The sequence below is a fragment of the Thermobia domestica genome, chromosome 10 (assembly GCF_964235325.1).
Source record: "Thermobia domestica chromosome 10, izTheDome1.hap1.1, whole genome shotgun sequence".
NCBI lineage: Eukaryota > Metazoa > Arthropoda > Insecta > Zygentoma > Lepismatidae > Thermobia > Thermobia domestica.
The window spans coordinates 163,487,833-163,510,591 of NC_137463.1; the positions used below are offsets into that span (position 1 = coordinate 163,487,833).

A 22,759-nucleotide genomic window follows, 5' to 3' on the forward strand; every position below is an offset into this window, starting at 1 on the left:
AAGAAAAATTTAGGGGGTCCGGCCCCCTCTTGCCCCCCCTGTGGATACGGGCCTGGGTAGATAGTGATTGTAGAGAGATTTTGACATTACAACGGTACGTTGTATATACTTATATTTTTGGGGCAATGAGTATTTCTTTATATGTACTAACCCAGGTTATTTCGAAGAAGAAGTTAGTTAAAAATATATAATTGTCAAATATACAGAAAGATATTCAGATGTCAAAAAATAATGAGATTGTCAATACGTGGTTGGCAGAACAACCAGGTAACTATATATGATACAAATAAATAAACAAAAAGGTAGTTTCGTCAGGGACGACTAAATAACAAGATAGATAAAAATAAAGAAAAGTAAAAGCGGTCGAATGAAGTATGTATTATTTTAATGTGACTCAAATTTAGATTACGATAAAAGAACCAGTGCATATATCGTACTAACATGTAGTTCCTTTGTTCTAAGGAAAGTCTTCAGACAAAAGGACTACCGTCTGGTTCATCTTAGTGTATACATCATAGATTTAGGTTACATAAACACGCTTTCTCAGTTTCTGGATCAATTAGTCAGGTATAATTCTAACGGTAAAGTATCTTTGGTTTTAGATTAGCGCAGTACATGTGTCAAAGATGCTGATATATTAAAGAAAGCCTCTAATGCTCCCATTACACAACACTCAAAATTTTCAATCCTTAATGTATCTTTCTTTCGCAGTTTGAAAGACAATTTCAACTTCTCTTACGGCAACTTTGTTCGTAGGAACCCTGGCAAAATGTTGTGAAAGAAGACTATGAGAAAGTTAGTTTCAGTTGGAAGAAATCAGTCTGTTAGATTCTTCATATATATGGATTCCGAAAATAATTGTGTTAAATTGTTATTTTCGATTCTTGATTATTATGCGTACTGAAATATTGAAATACAATATGTTGCAAAACCGGTTGAAAACAAACTTTGTTATTAACGAGCTTATACTGTTTTAGTATTATTATATTCCAACTTAATTGTAATGAATAGCAGCAAAGTTTGCTAATAAGTCATATGTAGATAGTAGAAACCTTACATCTAGTATTTCATTGCGTATTATGTTTGTTGCAAAGGACACTGTTTTCAAAGATGTGAAGGATTTCATTGTTTATATACTGTAGTGTCGACATCTCCTATAGTTAGTGCCGAGTTCTCCCGCAAGTCTTCCAAAATCCATTGATTCGCACCATTCCGTTTATGTGTTCTTGCATTTACAAGAACTGAATTGACGGGCAAGATTTTGTGTTTTATAGTGAGGGCAAGGATTATTGTCAAATATTATCGCTTTTGCAGAATAAAATTATCGTAACTTTCGACTTGTTGCTTAACGTGTCGAAATGTCCCTAAATGACCCTACTATATAATGTCGTAGTATACGAGTACAAACGGGTAATGATATACATGAGAATCTTTCCCTAACTATGGTATATACATGAGAATCTTTCCCTAACTCAGTAGAACTAGAGTAATAATAATAATAATAATAATAATAATAATAATAATAATAATAATAATAATAATAATAATAATAATAATAATAGAAAATATTTAAAGTACAAAAATTGTGGGTTGTAAAGAACAGTAAAATCTCCTAAGAAACGTATTCCAGCTCCATTCACGACTACTTGAGCTCCTTTATCAGACCCCAGAACAAGTTTAGAACTGCGGCTCAGTAGCAACGCAATTTTGCTTGTTTCCTAACGAAAAGTGATTTTCAAGGGACTGTTTTTATCAGAATTACTAGATCCGAATTATACACAATATAATAAAATATAATCGAGTAGTAGTTGTCAGTGTGTCCGTAGCCAGTATATTAACATAGAGTGACCATCGTAATTGTTGGGGAAGGACGGCGAACTTAAGGGCACCTTACATTACCATACATAACATACCAACTAACAACTGAAAGTTCCAGGGAATTATGGTGGTTGCAGGAGGCTCAGTTTTCCCCCCTGATCATCCCCTATGTACGGTCTTGTTCACAGAGTTGCATTGCACCCAACAGTAACGACGCAAGAGAGGTGGCAACCGGCCGCCTCCGGTGGGTACACCTGCCCCCTGGCCTCCTTCTGAGATATTTTGTAATGTAATGTAGGTTAAGTAACATAAAACTATCCTTTTCGATATATTTAAAAAAAAAAAAAAAAAAAATAGCTGCCACTTCAAAATTTATCTGCTCCTCTGTTTTCTCCCTCTTTCCCCCAAGGAATTAAAGTTGTCAAATTGCATGTCTGTTAAGGACACTGGAACAGCGGAATGAGCATTGAAATAAAGGATGATACAATTTTAGTATGGGTGTGGGCACTCGGGCGAAAAAGTGTAAATAGCTTTTTCAGAGCAGCCATCCTGAATGTTTGCCTGGATTTTCCTCATTCACACCAGACAAATTTCGAGATGGTACCTAACTTACAGGTCCCAGATCGCTTCCTTCCTTCCTTAATCCTTTCTTCCTTCCCTTTACCCGGATAATGTGCTCGCCGAGGGACGTCAACCCTCATACGTGACAGGCTAAATGGCCATACATGCCGAAAGCCCAGAAATCTAAATCCTAACTCCTGCGATTTTAGTACGTAATTACGTAAAGTTTTACTGTTTGATTGCGGTATATTAAGAATGAAAATCGTTTTGAGTCATCCTATCAGTCACATGCACACATTCAAGCATCGTGTTCTTTTTATTCTGCCTGGCAGGCTTCCTTCTTCTAGTTCAAGGTCATGTTTGTTAGTACTGAATCTTACTTTCATAACACGTTTCTTATTCTTTATTTGTTTTATATAGTTAATGCCTGAAAGAATTTAGCGCTTTATTTTCGTTCTCTGTCACTTTCACTTTTACAATGTAACTAATAGAATGCCGATTCTTTGTATAATAAAGAATATTGAAAATATCTGAAAGCTATACAGGGTATACATTTTTTTCTGGTTTGACATACTTGTCAATCTAAGTTTGATTTCGCTGAAATTATGGTTTACAAGCGGTTCTAAATTGCTCCTAAATAACTTCTCACTTCATCAAGATCGAATCAAAAGACTTTCTCGTATCCGGAAATAGCGAAATCACTCAAAGCCATAGACATTGTTAAGCAATTTTTCAGTCAATTTCCGCCATCTTGAAATATACAGTATTGGCGTTATGCAGAGTCGTTCTGACGCGTCATTAGTGGCACACTAAAGAATTCGACTATCATATAATTCCTGCAGTAGTCAGGCCTTTAGTATGACGCTAATCGTACATCAAAACGACTCTGCATAAGGCCTTATATGCTTAAAGGCGCCTGTTTTGTCAAAGATGATGTAGAATCTCTTTCTTACACCTGAAATCAGAAGATTTTCTGTGTTTTGTGGAAATCATTACTTAAACTTTAATTTTCCAAAATCAATCTTACAGTCTTTTCCCAGTGTTGATAATTGGCCAAACTGCTTTCTTATATGAGATATTTTATATAGGGGAGAGAGAGGGACATTGGTACAATTTTTACTTAACCGAGGTTTTAGAACATGTCGTCAGCTTGTGCAACACGCTTTTTTTCCTATTGAAACTGTGATTCTTTAGCTACATTTACAGTGTACAATATTGACTCTTCTAATGTCCAACCTGGAGTAAATTACATTTTACGAAAGATCTGCAATCTCTACCAATCTTCCCCATGTAGGGGCAGATTGGTACGACCGAAGACGAAAAGTGTTTTTTAATGTGTTGTAGCACTTGCATAAAACGTTCACCAGTCGTCCATCCTGATTTCGATGCTAGACCAAGAGATCCTTCTGGTGACTCACTGGAAAAGATATCCTTATAACGAAGTCTAGGAAATACAAACACTGGAGGAGCAGTTTCCTATTTTCCAGTTTAATTTCAAAATTTTGGGCGAGTGCTTTGGCCCCCTAAAACCGTTTTTCCGAAGAAAATAAAAACCCGTATTCATTTATTTTTTTTCCGTATTGTCCATACACAAAGTTTCGTTGCAATTCTTCATGACCTTTGCACACATTTGACACTGTTACTAGCACTTTTGATATTTCGTGATCAAAGGTTTGAAGGGGTCCGTGCCCCATCCAACCGTTTTTTCTTTTCAGAAAATACGACACCCGTTTTCCCTCATTTTACGTCTGCAATATCTGTGCACAATTTAATTTACTTCGGTTCACTTGTTCTTGCCTTTCGGGAGCAACTTTCAAAATTTTGGGTGTGGGCTTTTGCCCCCTAAAACTGTTTTTCCGCAAAAAAAAAAAAAAAAAAAAACAGGTATTCGATTATTTTATGTGTAGTATCTACCTGCCAAATTTTATCAGAATCGGAGTGTTACACTTCTCAAGTGCTACTTGTAAATAAAGCCGTAACGTGCATGGACACCAAAAGGGTGCATTATGGACGCGCAATATAAAATATTACCTGAAACAACGAGAAGAGACTTGTTTAACCATCATATTATATTTTTTTTCATATGCGATATAATAGGATGTAACTAAATCTTCAAATTTACGCTTTATTTTATTAAAATTTTAATTTATTTTTTCCTCTTTCATCCTCCTTTTAATATTGGGATCGGGTCAGATGCTCAAGTATGTTTTGCACAACTATTAAAATCTGGGACATTTGCTTAAGTGCCTTATCTTGCTATTGATCATGAACTGGAAATCCATGACAGGGTCAAAATTTCAGGGTTTGTCAGTATCATCATGGAAAAAATTAGACATTGACGGCTTGACACGTACAAGCAGAAGTATTAAGGGACACTTCTTAAGATTTTACTTTTAAACATACCTTTAACGGCACTGTATTGATGACATGATTGTTCACTTAGACCCCTGCCATTTTGGTTTTGAAGTGGCAGAAGATTGTTTGATGGCAAAAATAAACTTTAATTCAGTAGTAACCAAATGAGTTTATTGCGGCATATACTTGTTTGACATGTACAAAATCCTCATGCATTTATAAAAAATAAGATAACATTTTGTTCATTTTTGCGAGTGTAAAGGAGTCGCATTCAATTTGTAAAAATCCTTTTAAGGGCTTTCACTACAGCGAAATTAAACTACCGCTAATTTTAGAGTTTTTCTGTGATATCTTCCAAACAAATAAAAATATTCGAAAAGCAGAAACGTAATGAACTAGACAATATGATTTTGCATGTGATACCTTTACCATAATTCACCTATCTGTTTTTGGTATACCGCTATTTACAGAACCCGCAAAAATTGCTAAATCTATCTACAGTTGCAAGTCGAAAGCAGATAGGTGAGTTGTGATAACGGCATCACATGCAAAATCGTATTATCTAGTTCACTACGTTTCTGCTTTTCGAATATTTTTATTTGTTTGGAAGATATCACAGAAAAACTCTAAAATTAGCGGTAGTTTAATTTCGCTGTAGTGAATACCCTTAAGATAAAATCTTTAAAAAGCTGGTGGTGATATTCGTTGTAGTATATTACATTTCGTTTTTCATATAGTATAATTTAAAATTTTTGATGCACCTTATATTGTAAACAAATTGTTTTTTATGGAAGGCTATTGATATTATGTTGTTAATAATGTTTATAAAATTAGAATGAACGCAACTGTTAATAAATTTATCATCTTACTAATTAGTTATTTTGTAAAGATAATTTACTAGATAGAGCACATAATTTACTGGATTAGAAAATTAGTTGGATTTTTAGTTCTCGATATTAATAAGAGGCACGGATATATGCATTGTTGTGAATGTCTGTGTTGAATATTAATGTACTTTAAGTGTGGTAAAATATCAAACGCAATTTTAAGAAGTGGCTTAATATATTACAAATACTATTCAAATAATGTATATTTAGGTCATCTGAAACTATATTAGAATTAAAGTGAATTGCTACTTTAGAGATACCGTATTCGCTTCGCCAACAGTAATTGCAACATAGGAATAAAATTTCATGTTGAATAGTCCAATATTACCAGCGATATGAAGATTTCTGAGTGAATAGCCGCCACCTTGGATGATGTCACGCCATCTTGGATGATGTTACATGTGGAGAATTTGTCGGATGACCATCTAAATTGAAACTAGTTACAAGAACATTTGTTTAACAGGAATGAAAAATTATAACGAAATTCTGTGTTAATTTCAGTAAAACAATATATTTGTAATTGAGCAGATGCCATCTTGGATGACGTCATTCCAGAGAAATGTGTTGGATGTTCACTTTAGTAAGAAAAAAATACTTACTAGGGCCTCTGCTAAGCAAATCTCGAGAAAGAACGAAACTATGTGTTAATCAATCCAATATTAGTCGACATATGTACATTTTTGTGATTAAGCAGCCACCATCTTGGATAATGTCATCCCAGAGAAATATCAGATGTTCATCTTAGTAAAATGATACATACTAGGACCCCTGGTAAGCAATCCTGAAAGAAAAGAACAAAATTACATGTTAATCAGTCCAATATAACCCAGATATGAACATTTTTGTGATTAAGCAGCCGCCATGTTTGATGACGTCATATCTGGAAAACGTACCAGATTTCGGATGTCCACCCAAGTAAAAAATAATTAGAAAGACACCTACTAACGATTTCTGAAGAAACATTCTCCATACTCAAACTTTCCTACAGAACCATACTCAAAACCTGGACTATCGGGGCTGCACCAATGATGACGATGACGATAAGGACAACGATGCCTTCATGATCTGGAAAGGTACACGGGCCAGGTGAACATCAGTTACTTCACCATTGCATCGAAATCGATCAAGCCAACGCCATCCTGGTGGAGGGCACCCTGTAATAGCGACACTGTGGCCAAAACAAACCATGAAAGGTTTACTCTAGTGTTCCATTCGAATATCAGTCTAACAGCAACTGATAAAGTGGTCGAGCATTGGTGTAATTTTAACAGTGGTGCAAGGACTGCGAGATGCTGTAGCCACACTATAACTGCACTTCAATTTTTATGCCACGATATCAAAATCCGAAATCGTACACGTAACCACTATATGGATATGATGTTTATCCACCTTGATTAGTTCGATTTTTTTTAGGTCCTCGATCTAGGCCAATAATTGGTTTGTCTTTATAATCACTCGTCATAGTTAAGTATCTCGTCGCAAATCCAAATAAGTGTCTTTTGATGCTACTGCAAGGAGCAGAGCAAAGAAAATCGAAGTCCATTTATGCTAAAATAGTCATTAGACTTTTTAGTGGTCGGGTGTTTGCACATGTTACAAAGTAACAAAGCTGATAAGGAGCACAAGCAATATTTTGGAATTGATAACCTATTTAGTAAGTGCTGCGTAGCTGAGTGTTCACTCACTCATTTCGACACTACCGAACCATCTTTGCTATTTCGATTTGGTTCGTCAAACGGAGTCTCAAAACTTTGGAACACCATTTCTGGAGTCTCGGAACGCCGGTCTGATTTCTGATATCGCCACTGTGCTAAGGTGACCAGAACCTTTACAATGCCACTACCAGCGTCCACCAACGGTTTCGCTACCGTTGGGGAATCGGCTCTATGCTCTTTCAAAGTTGTACACCTAATGTTATCAGAGACCTGGTGAATGACAAAACTTACTTTAAGTCTCCTTATCCCCTTTCAGGAAGTTCATTTTATCTATAGCGTGAAATGCAAGGAGAATGTTCATACAAGTTTTCAAGGTTCTACGCCTAATAATCTTCAAGATGTAGTCAAAAGTAAAAAAAAAAAAAAAAATCAAACACTGTTATTCCTCTTACGAAGCACAAATAAAAAATAAGATTGTCACATTTGTATAAAGGTGACCAAGAACGTTCTGTCGTCTTTTCACCCACCGTCTTCGAACATCGATATGTCACCTAAAATGTACCTGGAAGATCGAAAATCGTCCCCATCAGCATCGACGACCTTCTGCCAACGTTCTAGAAAGCAATGTCCAAGAAATATGACGGATGTAATAGTGTTTCCCATCGAAGGCGTAAAATGGTGTTCCGGGTCATCCTAGCCAAGTGGAACTTGGCGTTGTCTTGTAACAAGAGAACCCCTTTGCGATTCAGAAGTGCTGGCTCCAGAGGTTTGAAGTTTTCTTGAACACGGCTCAACCTCTTACAGTACACAATTGCATTGATGCTCTGACCACCTGGTAGCATTTCCCGATGCACGCTGAAGCGAGCAGTCCACCAAACACACAGGAGGACCTTCTTCTAGTGCAGTGCTGGTTTCGGCTGTTTTCAAACAGGTTCATGGGATGTTAGCCAATGATGACAGCCGTGGACCCATCTCTCATTACATGTGAACAGCCTATCCAGAAATGGCTCCATCCTCATACGAGGCAGCAAAGAAATACAGGTGTCTGCTAGCGTTGCCTTCTGGCCCGGAGTCAAATCATTTGGGACCCATCGACTCAACTTGTAGTGCTTCCCAAGTTGTTGGAGGTGCTGCTCGAATGGTTTCTCCACTGACATTGAATTGTAGTCCCAGCTCCTTACATGTTTAGCAACTCAATTGCTGCCTGAAGATCTTCACTTTGTACATGTAGTGGTCTTCCAGCACGTGGTAAGTCTTCGAGTGTTTCGTCACCGTCCTTAAATTGTTTAACCCCCACTATACTGTCCAGGTAGTCACGACATTCTCACCAAAGGCCTGGCAATCTTCCGCCCCACTGGAGTGGCGTTTGACCCCAGTTTGAACTCGTACAGCATAGATGACTTTATGACGCCCTATGGAAGTCTGGTGTTCACTCTGTCTTTACGCAAGTTCACGGTGTAACTGAACTACCAAAACCAGGTAGTATGTTGAATATACCCACACCAACAACTGACCTTCGCCTTATCTGCATTCGCATTCAACTCACGGTGTGAGGGCCAATTGAACACAGACCTCTACGAAAAGCAATAGGACTTTCTTGATTAGTTAAGGCTATTCGTTTAATAGTTTCGGAAAACTGGCGAATAACAGAATATTATACGAGCCCTGTTAGGGGACGCATTTCAAAAACTCCCGTATTATATACAACCTAGAGTGCATAGAAAACATTTATACGAAATTTTAAGATTTCCAAGATTTCAAGAAGTAGTATGAGCAGGGTTAAAAGTGGGTCTGAAAAGGTAGGGGGACGACAAGTAGAGGCATGATGTTACACCGTCTCCTGCTTATGTTTGCCTATTATAATTTTTAGGAACTGGAGGCCGCCGTATATATTTTTTGGAGTTGGGAAACGGGGACGAGTTACCCATCACTTTTACCCCTGAGTATGGGTAGAAATCGGATGACGAACGGGAAAAAATCATTCAAGCAACGTTATTCCCATTACCATCTACTTTAAATATATATTTTAACTGCAAGGAGAACATTTGTGCAAAGTTTCAAGACTCAGTCAAATAGTTTCAAAGACCTGCTGAACGGCAAAAAGCATTGAAGACCAGATATTCCATTTTAGGTTTCGCACTTCGAAAAATGCCATCTTATCTGAAGCCCAGGATCCAAAGGACAATTTGAACATTTGTACATAATTTCAAGCTTCTGCGCCTAATAGATCTTGGGTCCTGTTGATGTATAAATCAGTGAGTCAGTGGATTTGTACCTATATACAGCCTATTCCAAAAAGGCTGACCGCATTGATTAGTCCAACTTCGGTTATCTTCGGAAACAGTAAACCGAAGATTCCAAGTTTATTTAGTACATTGCTCTTTGGCACATCCATTATGTTCATGTGCTTTCCTATGTATTAATCAACACTTTGTTTCATTTACTGCTCCTTGACATGCCTGCATTTTCGAATAATTTGACTTATTATTTTGTACTGTTTCTTATCCTGATTTTTGCTGATTTCTTAAACTTCCTTCTTTCCATTAATTTCAAAATTTCCTTGTTCGTCCATTCGTTTCTTGCTAATTTTTTCTTCGTGATCTAGTACATCTTTTGCTGTAATAAGTAATTATTCCAGTTTTTATGTGTGTCATTTCTGTTAATTTCTAAGTTCGTTGGCTCTTGTTGTAATAAACTAAAACATATATAATTTAAATAATTACTCCTTTTCTTTTTCCTTGACTTGTAACATAATAAAATAATAGCATTACAAAATGTAAAGATCTATGTAAACATAACAAAATGTTAACATTACAAAATGTAATGATGTATGTTTATATTACTTTTTTGTTTTAATTTTAGTAATAAATTATTACTGTTACAATTATTACTCCATTTCCTGTACACACACACACACACACACAGAGAGAGAGAGAGAGAGAGAGAGAGAGAGAATTCCTTGAAGATATTTCTGGCTATATATAACTATCGTAAAATAAACAAATGATATAATCCTCTTGAACCAAGGGCGCCGATTTCTCTGTAAAATTGGGGGAGGGGCATTCAGATGCAGAAGGTAAGATTTTAAGACAAATTGTACTCAAATTATGCCAAATATTGTATATTCACAAATACAATAGGGGGCCCACATGAGCTTTGGGGAGGCCTGGGCCCCCTTGACCCCCAGGATCGACGCCCTTGTCTTGAACTATATTATTATTTTCATTGAGAATCTAATCGGTGTTTTGACCTCCATTAACAGATCGCGCGTAATGGCGTGGGGAAATAAATGTCTGTCAGAAGAAAACAAGATTCTTCGTGAGGGAAGAGGTACCATTTTAATTCAGTTGTTTAGTAGCAAAAATCCACTATTTTATTTATTTATTTACTTGTTTACGTTTCTTCTTTCTTCCAGGTTTAGGTACAGATTTCCCAGGATGTGTCCATTGGAGATCTCACTACATAGATGGTAAGTATACATGACTTTCCTACTCTTTTAATCATCCTCTCTATATATACAGGGTGTTTTAAAAGAACACCGACAACGTTTGGGAGGTGATTCCTGACACCAACATAAGACAAAAGGTATAAACCAACCTGGGTACAAAAATGCTTCCTTTCGGAGTTATAGGCTGCCGAAAACATGAGAAAATGAATTTTAAATGTCCATAACTCCAAAACTATGAGACCGACCGGAGTTGAGTCAAGACTTCACTTAGAAACTAATATATGCCCTATCCAAAAATCCATGTTTCAGAATCCTAAGGTACTCACGCAACAATTTTCATAGAGGGAGCTTGGCTACGGACATATAATTTCAAGTACTCACGAACTACCTCTATAAAATTGTTGGTAATTGATATTTAGGTAGGGCACATACTAGTTCCTAAGTGAAGTCTTGACATGACTACGGTAGGTCCAATAGTTTTGGAGCTATGAACCTTTAAAGTTAACTTTTTCATGGTTTCGGCAGCCTATAACTACGAAAGCAAGCATTTGTGCACCCAGGTTGGTCTATACGTTTTGTCTTACCTTCGTGTGAGGAATCACTCCCAAACGTTGTCGGTGTTGTTTTGAAACACCCTGTAAATATATCATATATTATCTTATAATCTACATTTATATATTAAATTATCATAAAGCATACCGCATATTCGTTCGAGCATGCACTAGACAAAGGCCTTTCCAACCTTGTGACTGTGACATATACTAGTCAATCCACTCAGGCCTCTCTCTCTCCATCTACTCGTGCTTCTCTCTGCTTCTGCTTGGTTGGCCTTCCTCTGATCAATATACACCCGACCATAATGTCATTCTTCTATTTTCCATAGAGCATATTATGTACTGAATTAAAATAAAACTAAATTACAGGATTTCTGCTGGTCTTAAATTCATATGCTTAAATTTATGTTGTTTAAATATTACAGTAATTCCATCCTAAACATATTATTCCGCTAAAATAGATTGTGTTTCAAGATTTTATTTATTTATAGTATGTCTGAGAATCTAAACTTTGGTCAAGTGTCGGTAATATATGTCCATAATAATTTTATCCATTGTACTTAAAAATAGTTTTTAATATCATCTTTATGATAGTTATTCTGCCATTGTTGAAAGATCACTTGATCCAACTGAGAAGCTTCTATCCTCCACAGTCTTCCGCTAACCTCTTCGTCTTCACGTACTGTTTTTCTATTTTGATATCGTCCATCAATTGTAATCTCCTTCACCCCTTTTCTCTCTTTCCTGCCATCATATCCTTTAGCACGTTTCTCATGATACAATTTCTCCTTAGCCAATGCCGCAATGTCCCAACCAGTTCTCTTCCTCTTCTTAATAATATCTAAAATTGTTATTTCCTCCTTCACCATTTCTAACACTCTCTCATTTGTTTTCCGCTCGATCCATTCTTCTCCACACCCATATTAGGAAAGCTTCCAGTCATTTTTCATTTTTGTGTAATGTCTACGTCTACTCCATACAGCACAATACTCTACACGTAGCAATTTATGAGTCTTTTTCATAACTCTTTATTCAAGGTCCCACAAAACACCTAACGGCTTCTTTCCCCATTCCTATCCTTGCTGTTAATTTACGTTCACACTTCATATCATTATTAATAATACTACCAGGTATCGAAAACTAGTCACTTGCTCTACTATTTGACACCGACCGCTTCGTTCCAATCACCATGGCTTTTGTCTTTCTGACACTAATTTTCATCCCATATTCTACAGACCGTTTCCTCGAGTTTTCCAACATATTGATTTTCTTTTCAGATTCCGCAACAAGCACTATATCATCAGAAAACTGTATACACCTAATCATTCTACCTCCTACCGAAATGCTATTTTCATTATGTAGGCCCTTTTTCACTTACACCTATAATGATTGTAAACTTCTCATTTGTAGTTTTATGAATCTATGATAAGATATCAATCAATAAATTCTAAATATTAAACTCAAACTTCTCAGTGCAAATCAATTACGTTCAATACAATGCAATGAAATCCAAGCAGACATACATTACGAAATTTATAGAAATGACAAAGGTAGGCCTACTTGCCTTCTCTCAAGTGCACATTTCTCATTAAAAAAAAAATGTTAAGTTTGACAATGTATGGTTGCGAAACATAGTCGCTTACTCTGAGGGAAGAACATAGACTGAAAGTATTTGAGAACAAGATCCTGGGACGAAGATTCGGACCCAAGATGAACGGGAATGGGGAATGGCAGAAACTTCATAGCGAGGAACTACATAATTTATACGATTTACCCAACATTGTTAGGGTCGTCAAGTCTAGGAGGCTTGGATGGGCAGGTCATGTAGCTAGAATGGAAATAAGTAGAAACGCTTTCAAATTCTTGACTGGAAGACCAATCGGAAAACGACCATTAGGAAGACCTAGGCGCAGATGGGAGGACAATATTAAGATGGATATCGCACAGATAGGAATACAAAGTAGAAACTGGATGCAGTTAGCTAAGGATAGAAGTCAGTGGAGAGCTTTTGTGAACGCGGCATTGAACCTCCGGGTTCCATAGGCCATAGAGAATTAAGTTTGACACAGTGTCAAATTGTTTTAGAGCACATCACTTTAAAAATGGTCTGATTTTAGTTTAGTGTGCCTTTCAGCAGCGAGGCTATATCAGACGTGGATCTACAATTTAACGTGGAATTCGAACCACAATTTAACGTGGAATTCGAGCTCCCGCAGGGAATCGAATCAGGGTCTCCCGCGCCACAGGTGCGTTCGGTAATCGCTTAGCTACGAGGGAGCTCTTTAAAAAAGAATGAAAACTTATTACTTATTAGGCACGAGCTCTGTTCAAAACGCGAAGATGAGAAATAAGGAAAAATGCAACGAAATACAATTTTGTTGAGTCGGTTGTCTCTCTGGATCCGAAAAGCCTTTCTGTCGTACTGCACCTTTTTATTTACTCCTTTTCTTTATCTTCAAAATTTTGCGAATTACAGTACTAAAGTTTTTTCTAGGTATTATGTATTTATTATGTACTAGCATCAATTACCCGCTTCACTGGGTTAAATTAAGAAAAAATAACAATGTGTTCCGTTAGTCAGTCACTTTACTAAAGCGCTTTCTGATATCCGTCATTTTTGATCATTTTAATATTTCTCCTCCTTTTTCCTCTCCAAGTTGCGGGGCTGAATTTGGATTTAAACGGCACCACTGTCATTTCGGGTTTATCTCAGCGACCCCGAAAACTATGAATTCGGCACTAATATCGGTCATTTTCGATGATTTTACATATCCCTCTCTTCCCCATGTTGCTGGGCACGCCATCGAAAATGTCACTGTTCATCTCAACGATTCCGAAAACTAAGGATTCGACAGTGATATTGGTCATACCAAGTTTCAGGATAAATTTGGATTTAAACGGCATCGGAAGTGTCGCTATTCATCTTAGCGACTCCGAAAACTATGAATTCGACGCTAATATTGGTCATTTTTGATATATATCCCTCTTCCCCCAAGTGTCGGGGCTGAATTTTGGATAAACACTGTCTGGTAAAACATTTTGTTGTAGATAAGTACCCCATTGTCAAAACAAGTCAAGTAGGACGTCATAAGCTTAGACTGTGAATCAAGAGCGAAGATTATTTCAAAACACTGACTAGTTTTCTAAGTAGTATTTATGTAGTATTTAATAGCTGAATATGCATAGATATTAGTATAGGCTATTATTTCATTGTTGTAATAAAGTTTTCAAAAGTGAGGAAAAAGCTGACTAGCACATTTAATGCAAGAACTCATTATTTAATAATCCTTCGAATTAATGATGTGAAGTTCGGAAAATTTTCCATTGTATTTTTCCGAAAAAAATACCCGTTCTAAGTAAATGTCGAAGATCAAATATTCGTTCCACATTATTTTGTATTACATAATAAAAAATGTACATGGGTTTTATGCATTTATCTAATTTTTTTAAAAAAAAATACTGCTTAAGACTTTCTCATTGAGGTTATTATTTTTATATCACTGAAAATAAGAAGTTCTGCATTAGTTTTACTGTGACTTGATTTGTTAAATCAATTATGTAATGAAGAACTTGGAAGAAGTAGGCATACAGGCAAAAGTTTATGATATTAACCCTTATGTAGGTCAGTTTTAATCTTTCAGTTAAGTGTTCAACTAGTTTTAATGAGGTAGTGCGGACAACTTTATGAATTGTTTTTCATTATTAAAAAAAAGGTGTAAAGAATGTAGATAGAATTCGCATTCGTATTGCAAAATTTATTATTTATAAAAAATGTATAAACTTATAATAAAGGAGGGCACAATAATTATATGGTAAAAAGAAATACTTACATAACCCAAAGCAAGAAATATTTTTTATTTTATAAGTTAAAATGAAGTTACTTCTTACGGCTTGCAAATTTGCACAATACTTTATTCTTACACGTGTTCTTTTAATTTGAACAACTGTATATGTCACCCTATATCTTAATTACAATTTACTTTCTTTTCTGAATTAACATATGAATGGTTTATTTACAGGAAAATTTTTAGTATTTGATTTAATGTGTAACGTCAGTCAAACTGGACTTTTGGGTCGTCAAACGCTTACAGTAAATACTTCATATTAGCCCTACTTGTTTATAGGGATGAAACTGTGCAAATTAAAAAAAAAAGTACTGAAGCTATTAGAACACATATTACGTGTAGGTAACTAATGAAATCAAAAATGAAAAAAAAATCTTGAAGTTTTACTTCCCACGTTTACGCCTGCTAGGCTAAAGGAGACGGTGATGATAAGAAATGAATGAAATGAATAAAGTGGGAGGAAACGGGAGAACCTCGAGGAAACTCCCGCACACGGTGTTTGTTCACCAGAGAGTTCACTTGCCTGGAGTTGGGATCGAACCAGGGACCCCATACACCAGAGCTGAACGCTCTACAACTGAGCCACCGCGTCACCTATGGTGGGTTGCAACGTTATCACATCAGTCTGCTTTGCGATGTTGCGAAGTAAAGATGGTCGCGACATTCTCTGTTTACACCAAAGGAGAACAGCATTCTATCATCCATTTTTTTTCTGTCTGAAGGTGTACCCGGAGCGGAAATTCATAGAAGAATTTCAACACAATACGAGGACAATGTGTTGCCACAGTGAAGTGTTTACTAATTGATTGAATAGTTCAAGAATGGTCGAACAAACGTGAAGGATGAGGAAAGAGCAGGGCATTCAGCAACAGCAGCACATGACATTAGTGAACGAGTCTGTGCCTTGATTCTGAATAACAGACGAGTGACTGTTGATGAAATGGTAACACATTTGCAGATTAGTTATGGTTTTGCATATGACACCATGCGTAGAAGACTTAACTTTCAGAAAGTCTGTGTGAGATGGGTTCCGAAAAAGTTCGATGAAGAGCACAAGCGAAAATGTGTGAACCTATCAGAACCTATTGGACAGTTATGGAAACGAAGGTAAAGCGTTCCTCAGGCGAATCATCAGTGGAGATGAAACGTGGATTCATCACCTTGAACGAGAGAGCAAATGCCAGAGCATAGAATGGAAGTTCCTCGAATTTCCAGTCAAGAAGAAATTCAACTGTCAACCTTTTGCAGGGAAAGTGATGCTCACATTGTTTTGGAACTCACAAGGGTCAATCCTGGAACATTACCTGGAAAAGGGGTCAACAATAAGCAGTAAAAAGTATAGTGATATCGTCGATTACTATATCGTAAAAAGTATAGTGATAAACAGTAAAAGAAACACAGAAGTCGATTGTTGAAAGGCATTCTTCTGTAGTATGACAATGCGTGTCCACATACCGCCTCCCACACCGCTCAAACTCTTCAAACACTGCGTTTTGAGGTGTTGGAGCATAGTCCCGGTCTCATCCCGTCGGATTACCATATGTTTTGGTCACCTAAATATGCTCTCAGAGGCCGTCGATTCAGGTCCGATCAACAGATGAAGGAAGCAATGCATTTGTGGCTTGCTACGCAACCACAAACCTATATTTTGCAGAGGGTATCGGTAAGCTTGTGTAACGGTGGACCAGATGCATTGAAGAGCAGAGTAACTATATTGAAAAATGATAGGACTAAAAACATTGTAGTCATGTTATAATAAATAATAATTTTAAAAAATTGCAATAATTATTGACTTACCATCGTACATACAGTGTGGCGTTATATGAATATGAGGCATGAATTCTAAATAATAAAAAAAGAAAGGCAGAACGTTAGATGATTAGATAAAAGTATCAAATAAAAACAAATTATTGAAATGGTAAGAAAGAAGGAAAAGAGCATGCTATAAACAGTTTCGAAGAGATAGAATGATTGAACACTTAGGAGGGAGTCTCGGAAGGGAAAATACTCACCTCGGAGGAATGCTGCGATTGAAATATACGGACCAAATAATAATAATAAAAAAAAAAACATAGGGAAGAGAGGACTACAAGAGAATGAAAACTTTGCCTTGGGATAAGGAAAAATACAGAGTTAGGGCAAACCAATTGAGAGATTGCAAACTCAGAAAGAAGAGGGAGAATTGCATTATTCGTTACAGATAATTACAAACTTTAAAAGGGTAAAACTCATCATGCGTTATTATTTTTCTCGAAATAAAACCTTTTGAAAAAAGTGAAATTTTTAATCCCTTGTAACAACGTTTCTTTTTGTTCGGAATATATAATATCACGATCATAGTATCCGACTCCATTTTACTTTGGAAGTGCATTACCTCTTCCGTCTCACTTGTAAAGGATTATTACTGTTGTAAAGGATTCCAAAATTTGTATACTGCAGCGTACTTAGTTTGTAGTAAGTTTTCGTTTAATACGTATAATAATCTGACGTGGTGTCATTTAAAAAATACTTTAGGTTGACTTAGCAGCACTGTTAATTTGGTGGTATTTCGGGTATGTGAAACAATGTCTCCTATCTATACTTGTATCCTACAAAATTTCTGCCTTTTTGTTTTATTTATTAGTTTAAACGTTACGAAGAAGTTGCGATTGCAGTATAAATGGATATAGACTAGTATGAAACCTTATCGGATCATTTCTCCAAACGGTAGTGAAAGAAGTGAGAAGCATTGTAATGAAAATACAGCAATTTACGATTACTGTTTTTTTTTAATTTTAATTTTAGTTTAATTAAAGAAGAAATAAAATGTCGACTAAAAACAGTCAATTCGTGTTATTATTCAGTTCAAAATCTCTTGTCGTCGCGAATTCTATCGAGGAGTTTGAAGTTTAAAATATACAAAATGATAATAATGCCTATTCTCCTGTATGATTGCGAAACATAGTCACTTTCTCTGAGGGAAGAACGTAGACTGAAAGTATTTGAGAACGAGACCCTGAAACAGATATTCGGACCCAGGAGGAAGGTAATGGAGGAATGGCGAAAACTTCATAACGAGGAACTACATATTTTATACCGTTTATCAAACGTTATTAGGGTCATCGAATCTAGAAGGCTCAGGTGGGCAGATCACGTAGTCAGAATGGAAGAGAGTAGGAACGCTTTCAAAGTTTTAACTAGAAGTCCAATCGGAAAATGACCGTTAGGAAGACCTAGGCGTAGATGGGAGGAAAATAGTAAGATGAATCTCTCAGAAATAGGAATATAAAGTAGAAACTGGGTCCTGTTGGCTAAGGATAGAAGTTAATAGAGAGTTTTTGTGAACGCAGCATTGAACCTCCGGGTTCCATAGGCCATTGAGTAAGTTAGTTTAAAATTGAGCTCATGTTGCAAAATTATTATTTATAAAGTCTGGAAGTAAAACTTTACGCCACACTCAATGGTATGTTTCTACACTTAACACATAATGTGCGTGTTCAGCAGTAGTTTCGTGTTTTAAACAAATATCTTTTAATTTTAAGAAAAATATTCCTTCATTTTACAAGATATTTTCTATTGTAACTGCCAATTCAACATTAAATTAAAGAAAATCAATAACGAGAGTCAGAATTTCAATTTTTTTTTCAGAATTAATGTTTACATTTTTTAGATCCCTTTGTTTTTTATTACTAATAATATTTTTTACTTTGTATAGGAAATCAAATCACTTACTATGATAGCTTATAATTTTATAATAATTATAATAATTTTACAATAATTATAAAGCTTATAATAATTATTAGCGTTTAATAGAGGAAAATATCCAAAGTGACATATATTGGACGATTAAACTTATTAAGCTGGACAAAATGGCATCTCACTGTAAAAACTGAAATATATTTTTCGAGAAAATCTATGCAAACAAACTTTTATGACGCAAAACAGTAGGTCGTTCACTGGCAATGATCATTGGTAGTTCTTATGGAACACATTGTTCATAACTATATTTATGTACTGTATATTTAAATATATATATATATATATATATATATATTCTGGTATCAGATTGTGTCTTGTAATAGTGGCATACATACAATTAACAGTTATGAACATATTACTTTAACCCTTTATTTGGCCCAGTAGGTTACGGTTGATACCACTTTCTATCGAGTTATACGTACAAATGGTAACTTCAGTCAATGTTTAATGGGTATTATTGCTTTCATACAACAATTATATACACTACTTGCGGATTACCGTAAACCGGGGTAACTTCGTCATGGTTGCAATGTCGTCACTTACAGGTGTTTGTGCCGTCATCAGTAGCGAAGCTAAAGTGTTGTTGTCTTTTCACTTTCTGGTGAGCTGAAAACATGTCGCGAAAGTAGCAGAAAGTTGTGGGAGGCCGCAGCTATCAAAACTACTACAAGGAAAAATGCAGGATGCCATGGAATTAATAGTGCAGGGAAAATCCGTCTTCAAAAGTAACAGGTGTGTCGAGAACGACAGTCCAGGACAAAAAACATGAGCGTAATGGTGGAACTGTGGGACGACCATCGACGTTGGACGAACTGGAACAAAAAAACATTGTTAATACTCCTGTGGAACTTGCAGCGTGAAACATTCCATTTCCTAGATCTGACATTGTTCTACTCCCCAAAACATACTTGGATAAGAAGGGAATCACAATCAAGAAGTTTCGAAACACAATGCTTCAAACAATCAAGAACGTTACCGGTGAAGATTTCCTAAATAACTTCATTTGCAGTCACAATCTGACCACCCGGCTTGCGACAAACATAACTTTCCCAAAACCTGCCGTGTCTGCAGACGATGTACGGAACTTCTTCACAAATATCGAAACCCAGGTGCGTACCACGCCACCGGAGAACATGTACAACTTTAACGAAACCAACATAACAGACGACCCTGGATCAAAAATAAATAAATAAATAAATAAATATAAATATAAATAAAAATAAAAAATAAAAAATAAAATATAATAATAATAATAATAATAATAATAATAATAATAATAATAATAATAATAATAATAATAATAATAATAATAATAATAATTGTTTCTTGAGTACCAAGCGCGTTGAGCGAGTTATGGAGCATTCGAAGACGAGAGCAATAACAGAACCAAAGACGTTCACTACATGTGCGCTATTTGTGAGGATGATGACTGAGCTTTATGAATAACCAACATTACCGGTATAAAACTTTGTACTGTGACTTATCACATTAAAACTGTAGGAATGTGGTCTTTTACTTGACAACACTCAATAAGTGTTTGTAATACCGTACCGTATGGTATTGGTACTTTACGAACCTTACAAACCCTTCATATCTGTTAACCGTATGTCGAATTTACCCCATACCTGAGAACACTTCGCAATTCATTGACAAACACCTACCTGACGAAGTTAGACTACCCCATGTGGCGGGGTAACTTCGTCAGTCAATAAAGTATCAATTTGGCAACTGTGGGAATGGAATATCTTTATGACATTAATGGTAAGAATTCATTACGATTTAGGTGTTCATACCTCATGGATTTCAATCATGCGCATCCAGTGTTGCAAAGTTTGCATACAAAAATAAGCTCATAACCTGACGAAGTTACCCCGGTTTACGGTACTTGTTTAGATAGTTGTAATCTTTGTCAATAAGGGGCCAATCAAATACAGTACTGCAGAATCTTTCCCGAGTGTCCCCAAAACATTCTATTTGTGGTTTCTTGTTCTATAAAAAGATATTTCAACGTAACTTCTGCAAATTAATCATTTCGAGATACATTCATAATTGATCATTTTACGAGGAATGTTATTCAGTAGCAACACATGACTAGCTATTTTGCGAGGCAATGTTGCTTGGAAGTAAACATCCTGTACTGTTTATCCAAAATACAAAAATACTTTTTAAAAAAATACAAAATCATGATCCGGAAGACGTGTTTCAATCATGAAAGCAAACCAAACATTTTTAGGAGAATGACTCAATGCTTGGCAAACAAAGAGTTAATAACTTGGAATATTAGGTTATTTTAATTCGATTTGCATCAGTGTTCGTGTGTCTTTCCCAAAACTATAATAGAAATCATGGATAAAAATTTACAGAATAAATCAGAATTTCTTAATATCGATAGTTAGAATTTCGTAATATCCACCAATCTGATTATTTCAAAAGTATATAGTTTAGTATCAGTATACATATACGTATATACGTATTCAAGACATGACAGCATAACTACAATAGCAATGTACTCAAATATTATTAGAACTATTTGCAAAATATCACAATTGAACAGACACTTTCGCGTCGTCTAACCTTACTCTTGCTTCGTCATGAGAAGGAGCTATTGCAGCCCGCAGAGAAAAGAAGAAAATATAGAAAACATGTTCGTGACCATAACCATTGAATTGATTGGCACTTGAAGCCTCGAAGGTCTCAGTATCATCAAAGAAGTAGGTCAACATTTGGCACATGTTACTGGTGACAATATTGGGCTACTGCTATTTTATATAACGCACCAGCGTTGCAGTTCAGTGAGGCAACGTGACTTACATTTTAAGGTACTTTACCTCCTGGCAAATTATTAGCACAGGTTTTTCTTTAATAATTAACTATACAGAATCAATTTGCTGTTTTCTCATATTGTTTTTGTTTCTGTCTTTTCTACAAACATTTTTTAACTTTCTCTGTTTTCGTTTTCTATCTTTCAGAATGTAACAAAATCATACCGCAAGCGATTATTATACAACAATTAAAGAAGATAAAACATAAACAAAATTGAACAAAACTAAATATAAATGATGAAATATATAAACTTTCAACACCGTTAACAAGAATCAATAAGAACCACCTCAGAGCTAGCATCTCAGGGGGAAAGTTTTAGTATCGCAGCAGGCATGGAATACTCAGATTTCATTCTTTCTGGTTCCGACTCCAAAATTTACTATCGTTTTGAGTAGAAGTAAGAAGATTCTTTACAGTGTATTTTTCTACAATTATTTCAGTTTCTGAGTGGTTTACTCTAGAAATTGACTTTATTTTTAGATTCTGATTCAAGAGATAAGTTAATGATGAAGTAAGTCTCTAAGAACCAAGTGTATTTTTGTAGAAAATGACAAAATGGAGCTTAAAAGTCCTGATTATTTGTTACATTTAGAAGCAAAAGAAAGCTCCTTGTTCATGAAAGCATCGTACAGTAAATACTTGATATTCTACAATACTATTAGTGTTTAATAATAACTAGTATATATTACCCGCTTCGCTGGGTTGAAATAAATAATTTAAATACACATCTTTGTATGTCTCCGTTCATCTCAGCGACCCCAAAAATGTGGATTCAGCACTAATATCGATTATTTTCGATGATTTTCAAATATCTCTTCCTCCTCCTCCCCCAAGTTGCGGGTTTTAATTTGGTTTTAAATGGGATCGAAACAGGGGCGGATCCAGGACCGACTTGTGGGGGAGCGGTGGGTTGTCATACTGGTACTTTTAAGGGCTCCAAACTTTGGGATGGGTTTTATTTATATATATAAAATAAGAAAGTTTTTTTCTTCTGGGGGGCAATCACCCCGATCGCCCCCCCCCCGAATCCGCCCCTGCATCGAAAGTATCACTGTTCATCTAAGCAACCCAGTGA

The 22,759-nt window shown here is 35.9% G+C and overlaps 1 long non-coding RNA gene across 1 annotated transcript; it reads left to right on the forward strand.

The window, feature by feature from the left end:
* Positions 1-276: 276 nt before the first annotated feature.
* LOC145662102 (uncharacterized) lies at positions 277-22,327 on the forward strand. The gene is made up of 3 exons (XR_014126982.1): positions 277-372; positions 10,692-10,745; positions 21,831-22,327. It is a non-coding gene; the product is annotated as an uncharacterized LOC145662102 (long non-coding RNA).
* The last annotated feature ends 432 nt before the right edge of the window (positions 22,328-22,759 follow it).